This window comes from Ictidomys tridecemlineatus, chromosome 16 (genome assembly GCF_052094955.1).
Source record: "Ictidomys tridecemlineatus isolate mIctTri1 chromosome 16, mIctTri1.hap1, whole genome shotgun sequence".
NCBI classification, from domain to species: domain Eukaryota; kingdom Metazoa; phylum Chordata; class Mammalia; order Rodentia; family Sciuridae; genus Ictidomys; species Ictidomys tridecemlineatus.
The window spans coordinates 51,101,637-51,121,382 of NC_135492.1; the positions used below are offsets into that span (position 1 = coordinate 51,101,637).

The 19,746-nt window shown below is 49.4% G+C and overlaps 1 protein-coding gene across 4 annotated transcripts in view; it reads left to right on the plus strand.

Moving 5' to 3' along the window:
- Positions 1 to 19,746, plus strand: part of Pdzrn3 (PDZ domain containing ring finger 3) — a 201,683-nt gene that overhangs the window by 166,436 nt on the left and 15,501 nt on the right. The gene's annotated exons all lie outside the window — the stretch shown is intronic.

Below are 19,746 nucleotides of genomic sequence, written 5' to 3' on the forward strand. Positions count from 1 at the left end.
TTGATGAGCTGTCAGTCGGGTGTCATTTTTGCTTTGGCCACCAGAGGGCGCTGACCATCAAAGAGACAGATGGCTGCCTCTAGACAGAATGATGCAGTGACCCTGGCTACATACAAGGTGTTTGTCCGTGTGTCTGTCTGCCTTCTGTAGTGAGGCATAGGAAAGATCAAAGCAACCCTTTTGAGGTTTGATCCCCAGGTGTGCAAAAAAATCAAGCATCTAAGACAAGTCTTAGGAATATGCTGGAAACTTCACGTTCAGGACTTTGCTGGACACACTTCCTTTTGGGAACAGTCCAGGGGTGTGTGGGCGGGCTTGGGCCAAAGTGAAGCCACCACTGGCGATCTGGCTCCTATCCCTGGCATGATCCTGTGTGGGAGTGTAATCCTCCCCATTCCCGGGGATCCTGTACAATCTCCCGGGCTTCTCTAGGAGTCCAGCGCTTGACACAAACCCTGCAGAGTAACAGATACCTCCGTAGAGCCATGCGTTGCACTAGCCCTTAGCTGCTGTGAATGAAATAGCTAAACACGGAGAGTTAAATGGGAGTTTTGAGACCTCCCTTCTTTGCTCTTTATCCATCAATGCATAAAAAAGCCCAGCTTAGCCGCAAGAGCTACAGATGTGCACCAGGGGCACCCTAAAGAGGATAACTGCCTTGACTCCAGAGGTCTGTGTGCACACAGCGTCCTTTCTTCACCTGTACTCTGGGTGCTCCGCACTTCCCGACGATGGCCCCCCAAGGAGGGAGCCTGGATTCTGTTTGTTTTTTTACTAGGTGAATTTACGTGGAAATCTTTCTGGCTGAAGCATTTTATAGTAAATAGCTGATAAATGACTTCCATGTGGAATACACTTTGTCAGCAATTTAGGAAGCCATGCAGATTTATTTTCAGGGAACTCGGGCTCCTTTTCGAACCCATTACCCTTGTGCCAACTAAGTAAAATCTGCCTTCCTCCTATTCTTTAGGAGTCCTGAACCATGGCATAAAGGAATTTGCAAAACACTTGCAGGAATTAATAATTGCATTCTCTCGCTTATTATGCAAAGCCTTATTAGAGCAGAGGAATTAAGGTTTCCATAAATTATGGTTCCAGAAGGTCCGATACGTCTGGCTTCAGTAAGCCCTTGTAACAGCAGCACAAAGAGGATCAAATATTCTAGGGCTCAGGCTTCATCCTTTCCTTGTCCAGAGATAATTCAAAGAGTTGCTCTTCATTAGTGCCGTTGGCAAGCTGCCTGCAGTTTCTTTTGGGGTCTGCTGTGAGCCTAATGATGCAGAACAATGGTGTTGCCTCTTGTTGCACACAGACCTCGCTGTAGCTTTAATCACATTAGAAAACAACAACAGCCCACGAACTTGCCTGGTCATTAAAGGGCGTTGCAAAGAGGGCGGACACCTTCGTGGTCGGTGCACTGCATTAACAGGTGCGCCAGGATCTTTGGAGCCACTGAGTACTTCTGAGGAGAAGACTGGACAAGCCTTCTGCCTACAGGAGGGTTGAGAGCCAGTCTTTATGCTTTTATAGTAACGGCCTTGTCCTGGGTGGAGGTATCGAGGCAGCCCTGCCTGCTGGAAACTTGAATTTTAATTTAGCAGTTGCTTCTTGCTTCAGAAAACCTTAGCCATTGTCGGGTGACTGTGAGTGCTTGGTGAACGGGAAGAAGGAAAGGAGGGGGCATGAAGGTTGCAGGGGGTACAGTCTGCTACTTGCATGGATAAGTGGCACAGGAGAGCTCATGCTCTGGAGGAAATGGGATGGCGAGCCTCACAGCTCTGCAGCTGGGTGTGGAAATACTAAGGGTGGTGATCAGCTTAGGGGGACTACAGGATTGGAAGATCTGGCTGTTGGCTTGATGTCAGTGACTCCACACCAAATGATACCCTGCACCCACCCACCCACCTCTCGTAACACCCATCAGGGACTCCTGATACCATGGTGGCCTTTGCATAGGCAATAGGGAAATAATTCAGGTTGGAACTTGGGCGTCAAACTGGACATTGTAGCTAATACTCCCCTGATGCAGTATTAATTGTGACATCTTCCACATGGTGTGCCATGCACTTAGGATACACCAGTACCGTAGAAGTTTTCCTGTCACAGCCACACAACCACGTGAAGAGATAGGTGACACTATTATCTCTAGTTCAGAGATGAAGAAACTTAACAAGCCCAGGAATTGTGGGTGGGCTGGGATGGCATCTGCTCTGCTCCTGGGTCAGTGAATCTTTTCTTGGACAAACCTTTTGCAGTATTGTTCATGAATAGAGGAGCAACCTCATAGGGAACGCTTGGTAGGTCTTGTTGAAAGTGCTCTTTCCTTTTGGGGGCTATAGAGCCAGTATTCTCCCCACGGAACCTGTCACCTCTTGAAGAGAGTTTCTATGCAGCTTCTGGTCCACCACATCATGAGGAGAGCATGGTGGGCAAAGGGTAGCACCAAGTTCCCATTAACTTCCTCGTGGCTTTTAGGACAGATGATTCAGAAAGCTCGGGTCCTTTGCAATAACAGGAAATATATAATAGATGGATTTGTGTCTTCTGTTCTACTTGAAAGTTGTTAGGTCTCAAAGTTTTTGCTTTATGAAACTGTGTCATAGTGGGAAACGGAAGACATACACATTGATGCTTCTGTTCTAAGTCAACCTATGAACTGGTTGGCCAGAAAAACCCAGATGTCGATAGTAAATAGTAATCAGGATCAGCAAGTTTGTGGAGCAGCCTGGAAACTCGACTGTACCCAATCCTGCGTTCATATGTAATTAGCAACATGTACTGCTCAATTAGATGGGTTTGCTGCCGGAGAGCGAAGCCCCGCGAGTCTGCTGAGAATCGGCCGGGTCGTGGTATGATTGAGCACGGCCAGAGTCAATGGCAGCTAATTGGATGAACATAAACTTGACCCCACACAGCCGGCTGAACCTGGCAAAGTGCTCCTGCAGGAAGGTCTGTGTGTGCGCCTCAGCAACCTGCCAATTCCAAAAGCCTTATTTCTGAAGCTGTTCTACATTCCGAATCCACGTAAGCAAAGCAGGGGCCCTTGACTGAGGACAGGACCCGTCGGTGGCTGAGTCAGGTCACTTCTTAAACATGGCATTTATTGGTCACCTGCTGGTGTTTTCTTGCCAGTAAACAGTGGATCATAAAGCGCTTTATGGAGACCAAGAAATGCAAAGCAATGGCCTTGCCAGGGCTCCTGTCTGTGCACCTGTCTCCAGGTGGAAACCTCGGACGGGTCAGAAAGGAGCTCCCTGCTTTTGCTGAGGGCTGAGGCCTACTTGCCACCACCCCAACTTAGGTGCGTCTCTCTGGGTCCCTCTGTGTGGAGCCTCCGTACTGGCTTCTGTAAGCTGTGGGGAAGGAACAAGAAACCTGCAGGACATGGTCAGGACCTAGGAGTCGCCGCTGCTGGCCTGAGGAGTGTGGTTTGGACCAGAGTGGGTGCCGAGGGGATCCCAGACGTTTCTCTTTACTCCTTGTGCAGCACGCACAGCCCTGTCTGGGGACCCCAACTCTCCCTACTGCTCACTGGCCCCTTACCTGGCCCACAGGACTCTCCCCAGCTCCTTATTGCCCTCTCAGGCCACTCCTGGCCTGTTCCTGCAGGCTCCTGCCCTTGCGCACACCCAGCTCCCTCTGGCTCTCAGCACCTGGACCTGGCTCTTCCTGTCCACCCACAGTAGGCTTCACCGATCCCTCCTTGAGGACTTGGAAATCCCCCGCCCCTCCCTGTGTGCCCCACACCCTTCCTCCTTAGCCTCCTTATCACCTGTATCCAACCCCTGTCCCCCAGGAAATACCAGCCCAGGAGGGAGGGGACTTTGCCCTGTTCTCTTTGGGACCACCTGGTACAGTCCGAGTCCAGAAGTTAGGGTGTAACCTGTCACCAGGTCCTCAGGAATCCCTGGTCAGGTGCCAGGACTGGGGTACCAGTCTGGTCCAGAGGGGTCTTAGCAATGACGAATGAGTCCATAGCCAGGTCGCCAATGTCTTCCCCACACACAGCTCCACATGCCATGAGGCAGGTGGTACAGGGTCACAGGGGAGAGGACAGCCCCTCTCCGTGTCCCTGTCACCCGCCTGCCACGGCAAGCACAAAGAAACATATGGAAAAATGCAGCTTTAATAAATGACTTCTCTTTGCTCATTAATAATGCAGGAGAGGTCACGGTTAAATGGCAGAGAGGGGTGCGCAGAAGAATACCGTCAGCAGCTCCGTGTAATGGCACGACAGAGCCGAGCTCCCTGGCAGCTGTGGGACTGAGCCGTAGGGGCGGGAGCCCCTCTCCAGCACATCCCCTGCGCCCAGATGCCCGTTGTCATAATATTGGGTAAATGCAGTCAGGCTGTGCCGCTGAACCCCAAGTCTGCCCTGAGAAATGTCAGGTGCGAGCCCTTCCCACTCAGAGGGACCTGCCCAGCTTCGTTCACAAGGGCACATTGAGTGGTGCCTCCACTAGGGAACTTTGGGAGAAAGGTCCCTTTCCCCCCGACCGGTCGCCTGCCTAGCAGGATCAATTTTATTCAAATACATTTCTGCTCCTCAGTGTATGATCAGGAATAAGCTGAGACAGTGTGGAATTGAGAGAAAAATAACTAGAATCAGTGCAGAACTGGGCTTGCACACTGGTCTTTTATTTGGCGTTTTGTCGGGACCTCCAAGGAAGGCCTGGCTGGGTGTCGGAAGAGTCTCCAGCTGTTAGCTGAAGCTGACTCACTAGCTCTCCACGTCCTCGGCCCACGGGTCCTCTCCTAAGTTTTCTGTCACTACTGGATCATCACGTCGGAGGTGGGCCGACCCATCTAAGTTCCGTGCATCCTCCAGGGAACTTCTGTTCTCAGTTGAACCAAAAGTCCCTGGACTTGAAAGGGCTCCTGAAGTTTCCTGGCAGAACTTCTTTGTTGGGCCAGTCAGTAGCAGAGAAGTCGCACCCCAACTCCTAGATGTAGATCAGAAGTGCGACTAACGGCGGATTAACACCAAAAACGTTACTGTGAGTGAGGACGTTGTTCAAGTCCGTTGTTCTGTAATAGCTAGTTGACCAAAGGGAAACGGAAAGTCACGGCTGTCTGTAAATGTTCACTGCGGACATATATGGACATGTTGCTCACTGTTTCCAAAACACCCGGTGTCTCCTGACTCTCAGGAGGCGGCAGCTGGGAGAGCTGACAAAACTCCTCTCCAGGGAGTACACAGGAAACCATCTCAGGGAGGAGAATTCCAGTGGTGTGCCCGAGGCTGGGCACAAGTCTCCCTCCAGCGGGGAGTGGACACGTAGGAGGGTCCTTGTGATATGAGCAAATCCTAATTTGCAGAATTCTGGGGGAGACAGATCCCTGTGTGAATGTCTTTCTGATCAGGAGATGGATAGTGGCCACCAGAGTGGGACATTGTGATTTATGGAGCCTACATCTGGGGGGCTCTCGGGACCTGCCTGGGTCTGTTCATGAAGCATCATCAGTGGTCCATCTTCAGTGATTCTTGGTGTACGTGTTTGGAAATCTGTCGTGAAACCTTTTTTGCTGCTGTGACTAGCGGAGCTGACAAGAACAAAGTAAACAAGAAGCTTCCTTTGGGGCTCACGGTTTCAGAGGTCTCAGTCCATAGTTGGCCAACTGCATCTCTGGGGCCTGAGGGGAGGCAGAACATCATGGTGGGATAGTGTGGCGGAGGAAAGTGCTCAAGATAGGGCACCAGGAAGCAGGGAGATACTGACTACCATCAGCTCACAAAATACAAACCCCAGGGACCCACCTCTTGCAGCCACACCCCACCTGCCCAGAGTCACCAGCCAGTTGATTCCTGCCTGGGACTGATGCACTGGTTAGGTGGAGACTCTCCCACCCAATCATCTCGCCCTGTCTCACACATGAGCTTTGGGGGACACCTCCTGCAGAATTCCTATCAGGCATGTTTAGAAGGTATAGCTGAGTGACCCCCACTGTCTTTGCCCCCTTAGTATCCACCCCAGCTCTCTCTCACTTTTCCCCTATTTGACATTCATAGGAGGCTCGTTCTTTCCTACATAGGTCTCCTGGAAGAATTCTCACCCTCACCCTGAGGGCTGCTTTACACTCCCACAGTGTGGGCACTGCTGGGCTGGGGACCTGCCTTGAAGGACCCATGCTCAAGTTGATGCATGGATAATTAGAGACAGGACATTGGGGTTACTCTGTAGGACCCCCTCATCCACGTTGGTCTCATTCTGTGCAAAACTCATGTGCATCCTGTTTATATTCATTTACATAAGTATGAGATTCTGAAAATATGTGTAAGAACATGTAGACATTCAAAAATGTGACAGTGAATGTGCCTATGTACGTGAGAACATCATTGGGTATGAAGAGACCATGTGCGCCAGGTACAGGGGGGCCCAACCCCAGGGGGAGCCTAGGCTATGGTACTTGAGATTAAACCCATTGAGCAACCTCCACGGCCCTTTTTACTTTACCAGAATCTCACCAACTTGCTGAGGCTTGCAATCCCCAGACTCGGCCTCCTGAGCCCCTGGGATTACAAGCACCCTTGTTCCTAAACCCAGCATCTCATATATTCTGAGAGCCCATTTGCCTGAATTTTAGTTTTAGGTACTGTTATAATTGTTTTATTAATCGTGCCTAATTTATAAATGTAGAGTACACATTGAATTCAGTGGTCTCAGGCATTTACTGGGGGTTCTTGGAACACTCTTCCTGCATAAAATGGGGCTACTGTTCACTTCTTAACTTTCAGGGTAGAGAAGCTGTCGGTGCTTCACATCCCTGCCTGCATTTGGAATCTGTTAATTTCTTAATTCTGTCAGCGTAGGGAACACGAAGAGGTCTGTTATGGTGGTTGAAATTGGCTTTATTCTGATCATTAATAAGGAGCTTATTTATTTTTCTCTGTATATGGGCCCTCTTTACTTGCGCCGTGCCTGTTCCCACTCTCGCCCATTTCTCTATTGGACTTTTTCATCCTTCGCTGTTGGTTTGTAGGATTTAAAGCTGGGGTCTGATTGCCGACGCTTTCCCTCAGGTAGCAGCAGGTCTTTGAGTGAACCTCATCCCTTCACTTAACGTAGTCACATGGTTTTCTGACTCTCTTGTAGTTGTCGGAAGGTGTGTTTTCTACGTCCTCTCCTGTACTTTCTTCCTAGATGACGTTTTCTCCAGTGGCTCTCTGTGGAGGGTGCTGTTGGAGTCCAACCTTCTGATTTACATCAAGGGCTTTTCTAGTGGCACTTGTAGAAAAGCCCATCACCTCTTCCCCGTAAGGGAACGTGCCAGTTTGACCTTGTGGATGGGGTCATGGTTGCTTCGGTGCCTGGCTGTCCTTGGCACCCTGTTCATCTGGTGTTCTGTTGTGATGCAAAGTTACACTGGGTGGCATTGCCATAAGGCTGTGCCCCTCTTCTCAAAGGTGTGGTGGGCTAGCTGTAGCATTCTCTGTTATGCATCTTTTCCTTCAACTTGTCAATATTGATTTCAAATTATTGAAAGTGTCCTTCTTCCTGGAATTCTTAAGGAAATCACCAATGGCAATCAGGGAGAAGGGGTTGGTGGGTCATAGGGGCCTTTAAAAAGTGCAAAATGTGGCTTTATTTTTCTTAGTACAAAGCGTTCTGTATTGTACAAGAAGAGACATCTGTGCGGTTCCAGTTGAAGGTAGTATTTTTACATCAGCAGTTGCATGTTCCAAGCTAAGGAAGTCGGAGGCAACCCAAGTAACAAAGCCGCGCGGTCCACAGCATTCAGCCACTGCACACAGAGTTAATTTGTCAGCCGTCCCGGGGATGACAATTTGCTCCCTGTGCGCGGGCGGTTTACCACAACAGAGACAGGGTCCATTGGGCGAGACGTGGCATTCCTGTCTTCCACCCCAAGTGTCCATAGTGCTGTGGCACATGACGTTCAGAGGGACGTGCATTTTAATCAAAGAAAGCTCTAAAGAATAGGAAGCACTTTTACTTTGTCAAGCAGCTGTTTTCTAGTAGAGAGAATCACTGTCCTCCATGGCAACACTTGGGCACACCTGCTTCTGCTCTTTTCTTGGTGCCAGAGTCACAGCAGTACCTTACATCTGCATGAGGCTCCCTTTGACCTGGTTGTGAGTGGCCTGTCACCAACAACTTACAAGCCACCACCGCAGGCTTCCCCTTGGGCTCCTGGCTGCGTCTGAAGGCCTCTGCAGTGTTCCTGGGATCATTCCTTCTTTCGGCTTGCAGTTTTTTCTTTCCTTGGCAACTTTCTAAATCTAAGATTGGTAGTCCTGGGGGAGGTGTCTGGGGATCAACCAGCCACCGTCCCCATTCCCCCAGGGTTGAGGGACACCCAGAGGAGAAGGGAAAGTTCCAGTGGTCCGTTCTTGGTGTTGGAACTACACCACCCTCACACCAGGAATGGCTGCAGAGTGCAGTGAACACGCGGGGCCTCGTGCACAGAACCTCAGAAGTATAGGTCCTGTTGTTGTTTCCATGGCAACCAAGGGCTAGAGGAGTTGAGTAACTTGTCTGGGGTCACACAGCTGCGTGAGTCAGGGTCTGGCCTCCCAGGGATTCTTCAGCAGCCAGCGTCTCCCTCCAGGGTTCCCAGCAAGGTGAGCTCCGGTCCACCTGCATTCTGGAGAGAAGGGGTCACACATTAGATACGATCCTAGAGTAGAGGCTCCAGCGATAGGTGGTGAACAGCCAGCGCATAACAGAAAGACCTGAATGAGAGAGAGACTGCTTAACACCCCCTCCCTTCTGGAGGAGAAGCCTAGTGAGGTGTCAGTGCTGAGTAGGAGACGAATTCTGTTTGCAGGTCAGCCCAGTTGTCCCAGGCACAGCAAAGGAGACCCCCTTTCCCACCGCCCCCTCTTTCTGAAAGGGGTAGAAGTGGGTGGTTCTCATAGTGAGGTCTCTGAGCATCTTTGACAGTGCCTCTGAAGCACAGGTACACGAGGTGCCAGAGCATTCCTCATACCTGAGGAGGGTCTGAGTGAGCTCTGTGCTTGGGAGCAGCTCTGAACACTGACCGGTGGTGTTGAACCTGCCGAGTAAGGCTGCGGAGAACGGGAGGGGAAAGCCAGCAGTTCTAGAGTAGATAGGGGTCGGCCACCATGTATGGACATCCTTGGGTAGCACTGGAGAACAGGGCTTCCAGAGTAATAAGGTCAAGGCAGGTTTACAATATAGAGAAGACACCCCTATTCAGGCATCTGCTTACCAGGTGACTGAATACCTCCAAGGTGCCCAGCAGGGACCCCTTGACCTTACTGCCGTGGTCACTGAACAAGGGGATGGTTCCTAAGGTGCTTAGGCTGCCAAGCAGGAGCTGGAACCCAGTTGTGGCAGTTATGCTGGGCTTCCCAACCCATCAGAGCCACGTGGCAACGCAAGGAGAGACATGTCACACCCTCTCCTATGACATCTTGTAAGTGGAGAGCGCTTAGTTCCTGGGTGAGCCCAAGTTTGTCAGGTGCAGCTAGAGGACCCGACAGCACCTCTCACAGTGCTGTGTAGGTGGCGGAGTGTCACTCTATAAGTATACTTAAAGAAAGAAGTGCATAGGAACGCAATCAAAATACGAAGCCCATATAGTCCCGACAGAAAAACCCCAATGGAGGAAACATGTGTTTTCCAATGATGAATTTAAAATGCATGTGTATTTAGATGTACATATTTCTGTAAACAAAAGAGCCATGTCACACCCTGACCCATTTGTACTCATAGGACGATTACAGGGTCAGAAATGGCCCTTTTGCCCACTGAGCTCACTGCAAAGTGAGACCAGTGGTACCAAAGAAAAGCCAAGAGAGCGCTAGCTGCAGAAGATGCTTTCAAATTTAACTAGGAAAAGCCCCAGAGCCACACTCCAGCAGGAGAAATGTGACTATTGCCTAAAGCAACCGCAGAGGCCTGTGCCACAGGATCCTTGCTTTGGCCACTAGCAATCCCGATGCTGCTTCTCCAACCCCCATGACACTTGGTGGAGAGCCACGTGCATCTCCACCCATGCTAACCACACTGAAGCGTCAGAACTATAATTGCCACCCGTCATATGGCTCTGTCCTATGATAACTTTAAAAAAAAAAAAACAACTGTATTCTTTTGTGAGCATCAGGTTTGGCATCTTCAAAATCATGGGCGCGTAACTCCCCCTCCCCAGTCTCCCACCCTCTAATTGCATTATCAAGTGTTCTGTTTGGTTCATTAATTCCTTCCCAGATGATTTCCTCCTGGTAGGTTTCTAGCAAATTCTGCCCGTGTCTCATAAATCATCTTAGAAAATGCTGCAGGTCTTGCCGTCACAGGGATTGAGCCCACCCGCTAATTCCTGGGCCCAGTTGCATTCTTCTTTCCCAAAAACCACCCTTGTAGGTTCGTTATTAAAACTCTTAGACCACGGAGGAGAGTGTTCAGGATGGGGCTTCCCCTGGGCCACACCCCCCCCCCAGAGCTACTCCAAGGAGCATTTCACTGAATACACCCAAGATGACGTTGTCACCTAAACAGACTTCCTCCATAGAACCTCTGGGACGGTGTCCGTCTCTTCTTTGTCCCCTGAGATCCAGAGAGGTGGCCTGAAGGACCCATGGCCCTTCTACCTTGTAATAAAAGTGGGAATCAGAAGATGGAGTCTCCCTGAGGATTTAGGGTCCCATGTCCAAAACGTGACAGTGGAAATGAATTTTAAAAGGCAGGACGGCACTCAGGTGAGAGGTAACCTAAGGAATCCAGGAGGGTGGTCTCTGTGGTCATCTAGAGGAAAGCCCTGATTGACAGGTGAGGAGACAAAAGCTCAGAAGTGGGCCACGGGTTCCTGGGCAGGGTGTGTGCCCCCCGTTACTGGCTGGAGGCATCCAGCACGTCTCACCTGATGCACATGGACAGGAGTCTGTTTTTGACCCAGGCCATCCAAACACGTCTTTCATTTACTTCTGCTTAGTAACATCTGTATTGTGGGACTTGTACATACGTGCCAACTGTTCTCTGCAGCTAAAATATGAAAGCACTCCACCATGCTTATTTTCCAGAATTTAATCATAAAAAGGTAGGGATCAATTATTCTAATGCAGTCATACTTTAAGAACCCTTCAGTGCCTGGGAAATCAAGAGGGCGAGTCATTTCGTTTCCTATTTTATAGGTGATAAATATCCTAGAATGTCACCATTATTCTTTCTGTGCCATTTGTAAACTACATTTATAAATCTTGGAGGAAGAAGTACAAACTTTACTTTTGATTCATAAGGTTCTAAATCTCCCACCGTAGCGCTCTTTCTCCAGTGTCAGCTGTTCCTATTCCTTTCCTGGATCCTTAAGAAAGCCAGTGGTTTCCAGATTTTGCAGCCATTTCTCAGAGTGGCCATTAGGTGACTGTCCAGTTCAGTGTAGACAGCTTGGAATTTACATATTGCAGTGGTAAAAGTTGCCTCTGGTTTGCAAGGAAAGGTCTTGGCAAACAGAATGTTCCAGCAATTCTGTATTATCTAGAGACATCTGGGACTGCTACTAAATGTAAGCCATCCTCAAGGGACACTCGGGTATTGCAGGTGAAGCTAGGCCTGAAGTGTTATTCCTAGTTAGAAATAGATCTCAATGCAGCAGAGAGGTGAATATTTTCTCCTGTAGCCTTAACTTCCCAAGTTGAGCAACCCTTTGCAATACTGCATTTTGTCAAGGTTCAGGACAACCACAAAAGTGAGTGTGTGTGCTTTAATTTTGTGTGTCAACAAGATAAGGAAAGAAATGGTATCTCTCCAAAATGATGGTGTGACTCCAACTCGGTAGCATAATATGTGCATCAGTCGCCACAAGAAGTCATGAGGAGTCGTCCTATAACCTTGTTCTTCTTGGGGACAAGTAACAGGGCTTGGGAGAACATGTTGCAAATGTTGACCATTACTACCTCACCGCGCACTGTCCACATCCATTAAAGGTCAAACCTAGGAACAGAGGGAGTTTGCAGCAGGTGTGGTTTGGACTTTTTTCCACAATATGACTCTGACTCTAACACAACCATAATGTGGGACCGTTCATGTGAAGAACTGAGAGCTTTAGGATGAGTGGGTGGCGTTTCTCCAATAGGTATGGGGAGTACGTGTCCGGTTTTTGCAAAAGGTGTTGAGATACAAGATTCTGTGATTTTTCTAACCAGACAGCAGAATCTACCAGTGTTTTTATCCTCCTCAGGGGCAGAGGTGTGTGATTTAGAGACTTATTCTAGAACCCTGGGCTTCCTAAGTCTTGGATTGGTGCAAGAATAGTGAATGGGGGACATGCCTGGGAAGCTGTGACCACCGCTGAGAGCCTGCAATCGCAGAGCATGGTGGGAGCAGGGGACACTCCCGGGCAGCCTGGGACCTATGTCGGTCCTCCTCGTCCCAGTCTTTGAAACCTAGCATTCGGAATTCAATACCTCCCCTGGTATTTCAGCCTAACAAGCTGAGTTTGGACTGGAGAGACCAAGTTCAAGCTCTGTAGACGACTGTTAAATTGTTAATAACCCTGAAGCAAGGACCTTGCCCTCCAAGTCTCAGCCTCCCCATTGAAAACCGAGTATCTCAATCTGAGGCTCCAATTTCCCCACCTCTTGCACCCCTGTGGGTCCACAACAGGGGATCCCCCTGTCCTCCGGTCTATTCCTCACACGGTGGCCAGAATCATGTGGCTAAAACGGTACAGACCTGCAGGTGTGTGCTGGGTCCTGCCAGTCATCCCCTAGCCTTGTAAATCATCCCAAAGTCATTGTGAGGGGTGTGTGTGTGCTGAAAACCTAAAAGCTACTCTCTTGGCCAATTTCTAACCTGAAATATAATTCTATTCACTGCAGATAAAGTTTGGGGGGGAAAAAGGGAAGGTAACCCTCTGAGATGCTGATTATGCTAATTTTCTTGACTGTACTAATCGCGCTGCTCAGCACACAGTCGTCCTCAACAATTATTCAGTAATTAAATGAACGAGTAACTGTGTGTAAGTGGGGTGCTTAATGCTTAGAAAATGCTTGGAAGTGTTTGCCAACATGATTCATTCAAAACAGCAAAATGTAGGATTCTTGATAATCCAGTCCCTTCTGGTGGCTAGGAAAGTTTCAAATTCTAGCCCTGCTTTTTTAGTTTATGGCTGTCATGGAATTTTTTCAAATGCTGTTTAAGAAACCGGAGATGGGCCTGGCCCATGGTAGCAAACGCTCGTCATCCCAGCAGCTCAGGAGGCCCCACCTCTAAGTAAGCCCCCAAAAAAGAACCAAGCAACGATGACTGTTAAAGGGAAAAAAAAAAAAAGCTTCTTCTTTTAGACTGAGCTGGTTTGCCAGTGAATGCTGAGACCCTGGTGTAAGACTTCCTCTCTTTAGTTCACAGATGCCCGTGGCTCTAATGTGAGTGGTACTGCTTGGCCTGTCTGACACGAGTTCTGACCTGGGTGATCCATAGCATCGTTTTGTTTCTTTGGGTAAAAAATAAAGATGGAGGCATGGAGAATACACAAAAATTTTGAGGTGCAGATCCCTAAAAGTCAGCAAGTTTCACTTGCTGTGAAATAGCTTGGACCTGGGGTGTAAGTTACTCTTTGTCTTAACAAGATAATGACAGTTCCTAAGACAGCGCATCCAGTAAGCATTTTTCACAAGTTGCTTTTGTCCCAATGGTGCTCTTGTCAGGGGTGCCCCCCAGCATCAGCAGGATGTTTGCAAGACAAACACACACCAGTTGGAGGAGCAGATACTTAGCAAGAAACTGACCAAGACCTCAGCTAGCCGTCTATTCCCCTTCCTGGTGCTGGGGCAGGAAGGGCAGGTTCTCTGCTCTTCCTTTTGAAGGGGATGCCGCTGTCCCAGCGAGGACTAGAAAGGGTTCCAGGCTGGGCCAACCAGGTGTCTGGCAAAGCCCCCGAGTCCACACCCCGGCATGTGCAAGCAGTGCCTGCTAGAGATTCCTGTCCCCAGAGCATCTGTGCTTCCCCTGGGGACACCTCCCGCTGTTTGGGGATCAGGGCAGGTTGCTCAGTGGTTAGAACCTGTACTCTGCAGTGGAATAGCCCTGGGCCCAAACCATCTCAACTTTCAGACTGTATGACATTTGGGCAACAGTTTGGCATCTTGTTTCCTTGTCTAAGAAGCAGAGGCAAAACCACCTAGCACACAGGGGGGAGCCGGGCACCGACACCCAGCAAGTGGAGTTGAGAACGTCACCTCCCAAGGTGGGCCCCAGGAGAGGCCTCCTCCCTTGCACAGATGTGATCATCTGTTTCCATGGGGGCTCTGATGTGGTTTACCTGGAATGTGATTTTAGGAGCTCAATAGAGGGTAATAATTCCCATAAGTGACACTGTACAGGGAATGTCTTCTTGTCTTTGGTACCAGGGATTGAACTCAGGGTCACTGAGCCACAGCCTCATTTAACTTACTGAGGCTGGCTTTGAACTCGCCATCCTCCCAAGCTGCTGGGATTACAGGTGTGCACCACCATGCCCGGCTGTCCTGGTCTCTTTACAGGGACTATTGCTCACCCTGTCTTCAGATGAGGTACATCAGAGGCTGAGTCCTCATCCAAGTGTTAAGTCCCACAGCTGGCGGTGGGCACTTTGATTATATCACTGAGTTGTTACCTAGAGGTACAGACTTGAGTGACCATGTTTGGTAGCGGTCATTGAGGCACACAGAGCAAATTATGCAAATGGCACAGCGAAAACTCAACCCCCTGCCTAAGCCCTAGGTCAGTAGCTTCTGTTACTGGCACTGCTCCGGGACATGAGCAGAGCCCAGTTAATTCCCTATCAACCTGGGGAGTTGGTTTGTGCCATTACCCACTCGACAGATCAGTAAGCCGAGGTCCCCAGGGGTGAGCCCTCTACTCGGGACAGCACAGTTCCTGAGTGATTAAGCAGCCTCATAAGCCCAGGCCAGCAGACCCCAGAGCCACAGCTGTCCACCTTGAGAGTGAGCCTTGTTGGTGGGCAGCACGTGCTGCTGGGCATTCTCATCCCTGAGGACCCTCCCCTGATTTTGAAACTGAAATCAGTGTGGTGACACAAAATGTAAGTCATGAAACACCCTTGCCGTTCTTCAAACTCTGCATGACCACGCTGCTGTGGCTGGAGCGTCTTCCTCCACGTGTTCCCCTCTCATGATCAGAGGCCGAGGGGGTGGAGTTCATTTTAGAGTTTATCCCAGATCTGTGACCCATAGGAAATGACAGGTAAACAGTTCCTGCGTCAACTGTGACACACACACCTCATCACCTTTCCCTCCGCATGTGGCTGCAGGTGACACTGCCCTTGTTTCTCTTTCTGTCTCTACAATGGGACAGACCTTCCACCTGCCCCGTGGGGACTGAGTCAACGTGGGCACAGTACGTGGAAGAGAGTCAGGCTCGGGGGGAGCCAGCCCAGTACTGCAGCCCTTGGCTAGACCAGGTGAGCAGTGGCCACAGGGCCTGGGCTCTCCAGCCCTTCTGGTGTGGCACTGAGGTAGCTGAGCCCTCCACATGGCCAGACACCAACCATTCTGGGCTCCCCTTTCACAGGTGACGCCAACAGTGGGGCCCTGGGCACTGTGCTTTATGCCCATTCTGCACCTCCCTGAGCAGGTGGGGGCCTCAGGGGAGGTTTCTTCACCTGAAGCAGACCACCTTGTCACCTGTGGGACAGAACCCAGGGACCGGGCAGAGCCACCTTGCTCTTTGCACATGCTCCAAAACCTTTCTGGATCTCATTTTTCCTTCTTTCTGCAAAGCAGAGGATCCTTTTGACCTTAGTGAGAAACGGATCTGTTAAAGCTCAGATCAACACTGCCTCTCATAATTTCTTATCAGCGCAGATAGTCAAGTCCCAGAGAAGAACGGGGAGGGGGATCGGATGGTACCTTGTTGCCACGGTCGCAGTGCTTCCTAGAATGGGTCAAGTTGCTGCTTTAAAGGATCCGGACAGTGTAAAGCCTTGTGTCTTTATTTTAAGTGTCCCTGTGCAAACAGACTAGTGGACACGTGAGTGCCGTCACTTAAGATGAGACTTGGGGTGTGGATATGAGAGAGGTGCTGACTGAGTGTGGGAGACTCATATGTGTCTTGAAAAATTAACATCTATATGTGGGGGGTGTTTTAGTCTGTTTCTTTAAGGCTTATCATTTATTTCTTTAAGAGGTTCATAGGATGTACAGCCTGTATTTAGAAGAAGGTAAAGGTTTTTAAAATGTGAGACACTTAAGCTAGACCCAACTAAGATGAAAATTAGTAAGGCTACAACTTCACCTGTACAGGATTCTGGGAACGGATTCAGGAGGGATTGTGTAGTCATGGAAACGCACCAGGATGCATTTAGAAGTTCCCATGGACTCCACAGAGATCCCTACTAGGGCCCAAAGCTACCCATACAGATCCAAGTTTTCACTACAGAGGACTTGCGATCCGTGACAGGGTGGGCTATTCACAAAGGGAAGTACTGTCCACAGGCACACAGTATTGGAATCACGTTTGTCAAGACACATTCTCTAACGGCCATGATGCCTAGATTATCCATAAGCTGCCTTCCTCCATCGGGCTCTATAAAGCAGCCCATAAAATTGAAATAAATTAAACAGAAGTTTCCGGGATCAAAAAAGCACTTTTTATCCACCTAAATCACAGCTTGAAACTGTAGTTTATGATAATAGATTCTACCGGAAACAGTGGACCATTGTGTAAGTTTTAATGAGTTTGAAAATATAGGTGTGATGTTTTACAGAATGAAACCACTGCCCCTGTATTTAATTAAATGATCCCTATAAAAGTAGGGCTTCTAGCCCAGGGCACGATTTACAGTGGGCCGAACTGAGAACTGCATTAGCATTTTACACTGGGTCATTTGAACATGTTGTAGCACTAGAGGGGATGGCGATGTGCTGATCCCCAGAATAGCTAACATCTATAAATAGCTGCGTGTTTTCTAAGCTGAAGACAGGTTGGTTTTAAATACCCCGAACTGCGTACGATGAAGTCATACAGAATATGGGGCCCCGGGGTGTTGAAAGGTGTCTGCCTGAGAGTAGCAACCAGTGGTATTTCAGGGGGACAGTGAACCTCTTTCTGGGCCATTGGACCAGCAAGTCTCCCTGCAGGTGCCATCTCAGGGCAGCCTGGCCACCTAAATTCCTCCTCCTGCATTCTTCTGACCATTTCTTAAGTGGCTCCAGGAAGGAACCAGACCCTCCGCTACTGTCTTGTCACAGGAGTGCTCCCCCCCGGGCCCCTCCTGAAGGCTCCTTAGTGTCAGGTTCCATTTGCAACAGTGTAGCTTTGAGACTCGCTGATTAGATTCACACCATAATTGCACCTCCGTCCTGGGGGGATGAGCCATAGGTGAATAACTTAGGCATTTAATTTATAATAAAGTTTGCAATCAGCATTTCTTGTTCCCAAACATTCCATTTACTTGGTTTTAGAGCGGCATAAACGGTTTTAAAGGCAATCTGCTCAATTGGGCGAGTTAATGATATTTAATTTGACCGGGGCCAAACGTCACCGTTCGCACCCCTCGTCTCTAACCGCAGCCATCATCAGCGCCGCCGTTCCGTGTAATGTAGATGCGATGCTAATCCGGAGAATAAAGGCTGTCATTCTCGGTTGACTGCAGCACGCACTGGAGCCATCACCTTGCCGAGTCTCGCGGTGATGGGATTTCCAGGATGACAGTGTAATAAGTGTTATGTGCACAAGGTAATTCAAAACAAATTTGGCTGCAAAAATGGATCGTCAAGGGTAGTAAATGCCCGCCTCGTCACGTCGTCTTAAGAGAATGTAATGATCCCTAAAATACCTTGTCAAGAATCCTGCCTGGCAGGGGTCAAGTCCTGTAAAATTTATCTGTTTCGAGCCCCACTCCTCATCCCCGAGAATCCCAAGTCTAGGTCAGAAATATTCATGTCTATGGGAGGGCCAGGAGGTTGAAGCCTCACAGCACACGCGTGACTCTTCACCCCTAAGCAGGCTCAAGTGTGCGGCTTTCTTTTTGGAAGGTACAGGCGCTCCCTTAGCACCGAGAATGCCTAATGTGGCAATAATAAAAATGCAATCTGAGTAAACAGTAAAATTGCGCTGAGCTCTTAAGAAAGGAGCACCTTTGAATGATGGAAAACTAACACTGGACTTCTAGAATTATTCCCTAGGGGTTCTGACAGTCTTGCCTTTCCAGTGGAACCCAGCCATAAGCAATGGTGACATTCTGCCCCACTAATGATGCCAACCAAAAGGTCCACAAAAGCACATTTTTAGGTCACCCCAAAGTTCCAGGTCACCCTCTGGGACTGCAACGGGTATTCTTCCACATCCAGGTGCAGACAGGAGGAGCCTTCAGTCACTGGGTAAACCAACACCCAGTCTCCTCCCGGCGCCATTTAAATAGCCCCTCAGTGTGGTAGCACAGGGTTATGAAGTTCACTTAATAAACTCTAGCTGCCAAAGTTATGAGCCAATTGAACCAGTGTCTCTAATGAGAAAAGCCGTCTCCCTAGGGTAGAGTATTTTTCAATTGGCCCTAAAGACATACCCATGCCTCATCTTACACTGTCCCTCTGTGATATTTCATCTGTTAGGGTGTTTTGCATTATGGGTTGTTCAAATCCCAGTCACATGGCTTGAAGTGTGTGCACGGCCGGGTCCAGTGTGATGAGTGTATAAGACAGAAGCTTCAAGTGCACACAGCAGTATTGCCAGAGCCCCGAATCTCATAGTATCAGCATGGCCTCCGACGTTGTTCCCAAGGTGCTGCACAAGTCTAAGGAACACATGCAGACCTATAGTCCAGAGAGAGGCCACCCCATTCCAATGTAACCACTGGACGAAACCTCAAGCTCGCTGGCAGCTGCCCTTCTCCTCTCAGCCCATTACTTTACAAGCTCATATCTAAGTCCATCATTAGGCAGAGGGTGACAACTGTCTTGGCAAAAAGCACGGACGGAAGATTGTGTGCGGACCACGCAGCTGACCGGCATCTGTCAGAATCAGGCTGGTCAAAGGGCGACTCGCGGGTCCAGCTGCCCTCCTGTATCTTAGCTCTGGCTTTCTTGAGAACGGGAAGTTGAGGAAGATGCTGGGCTTAGGAAGAAAATCTCAGATCTGGGAAAAAGGCCGGGTGGTCCTGTGTAAATAGGGAATGGACAGGTTCTACACTCAGAAATCCTAATGTCCAACGTGACCACAAGTAAACCACCTTGGGTAAGAGGGTGGTGCATTGGCCACGTCTCCTACTTGTGCCATTATCTTGCAACTGCTTTTAGAATATCGTATTCTAATTCTGAAACCCAAAACATTCGAGTCATAGTGCTCGAAAAGCCTGGGATCTGAGAGCATTTGGGAGGTTGGGTCACTTTCATGGGGGACGCTCCGCCAGGGAAGGGTTAAGCAACTACTGCAAAATCCAGAAAAATACTCCAAACCCTTGTGCATTTCTGGTCCTGGCATCTTGATAAAGGACACTCGGGTTGTACTCTCACATCGGTGGCAGGATCAAGCTGGCCGCTCCCGTCCTGCCTGGTTTTTAAGTGGGATGGTGCAGCTCCTGCTTTATTTAACCGGGACTGTTGACTCCTAGAGTTGTCCTTCTGCATAAATAGACTAGGTCCCAGCCTTTCCCAACCTCCACGGGCGTGATTCATTTGGAATTCATTCCAGGCAACAAATCAGACATCTCTTCCTCCACTCAGTAGTTTTTACAAAGCGCTCCGCCCCGGGACTTGTTCCATAGTGTCAGAGCAAAAGGGTGTAGAAGACGCAGCAGCCCCCAACCCGTGCCCGCCCCAGAGCTGAC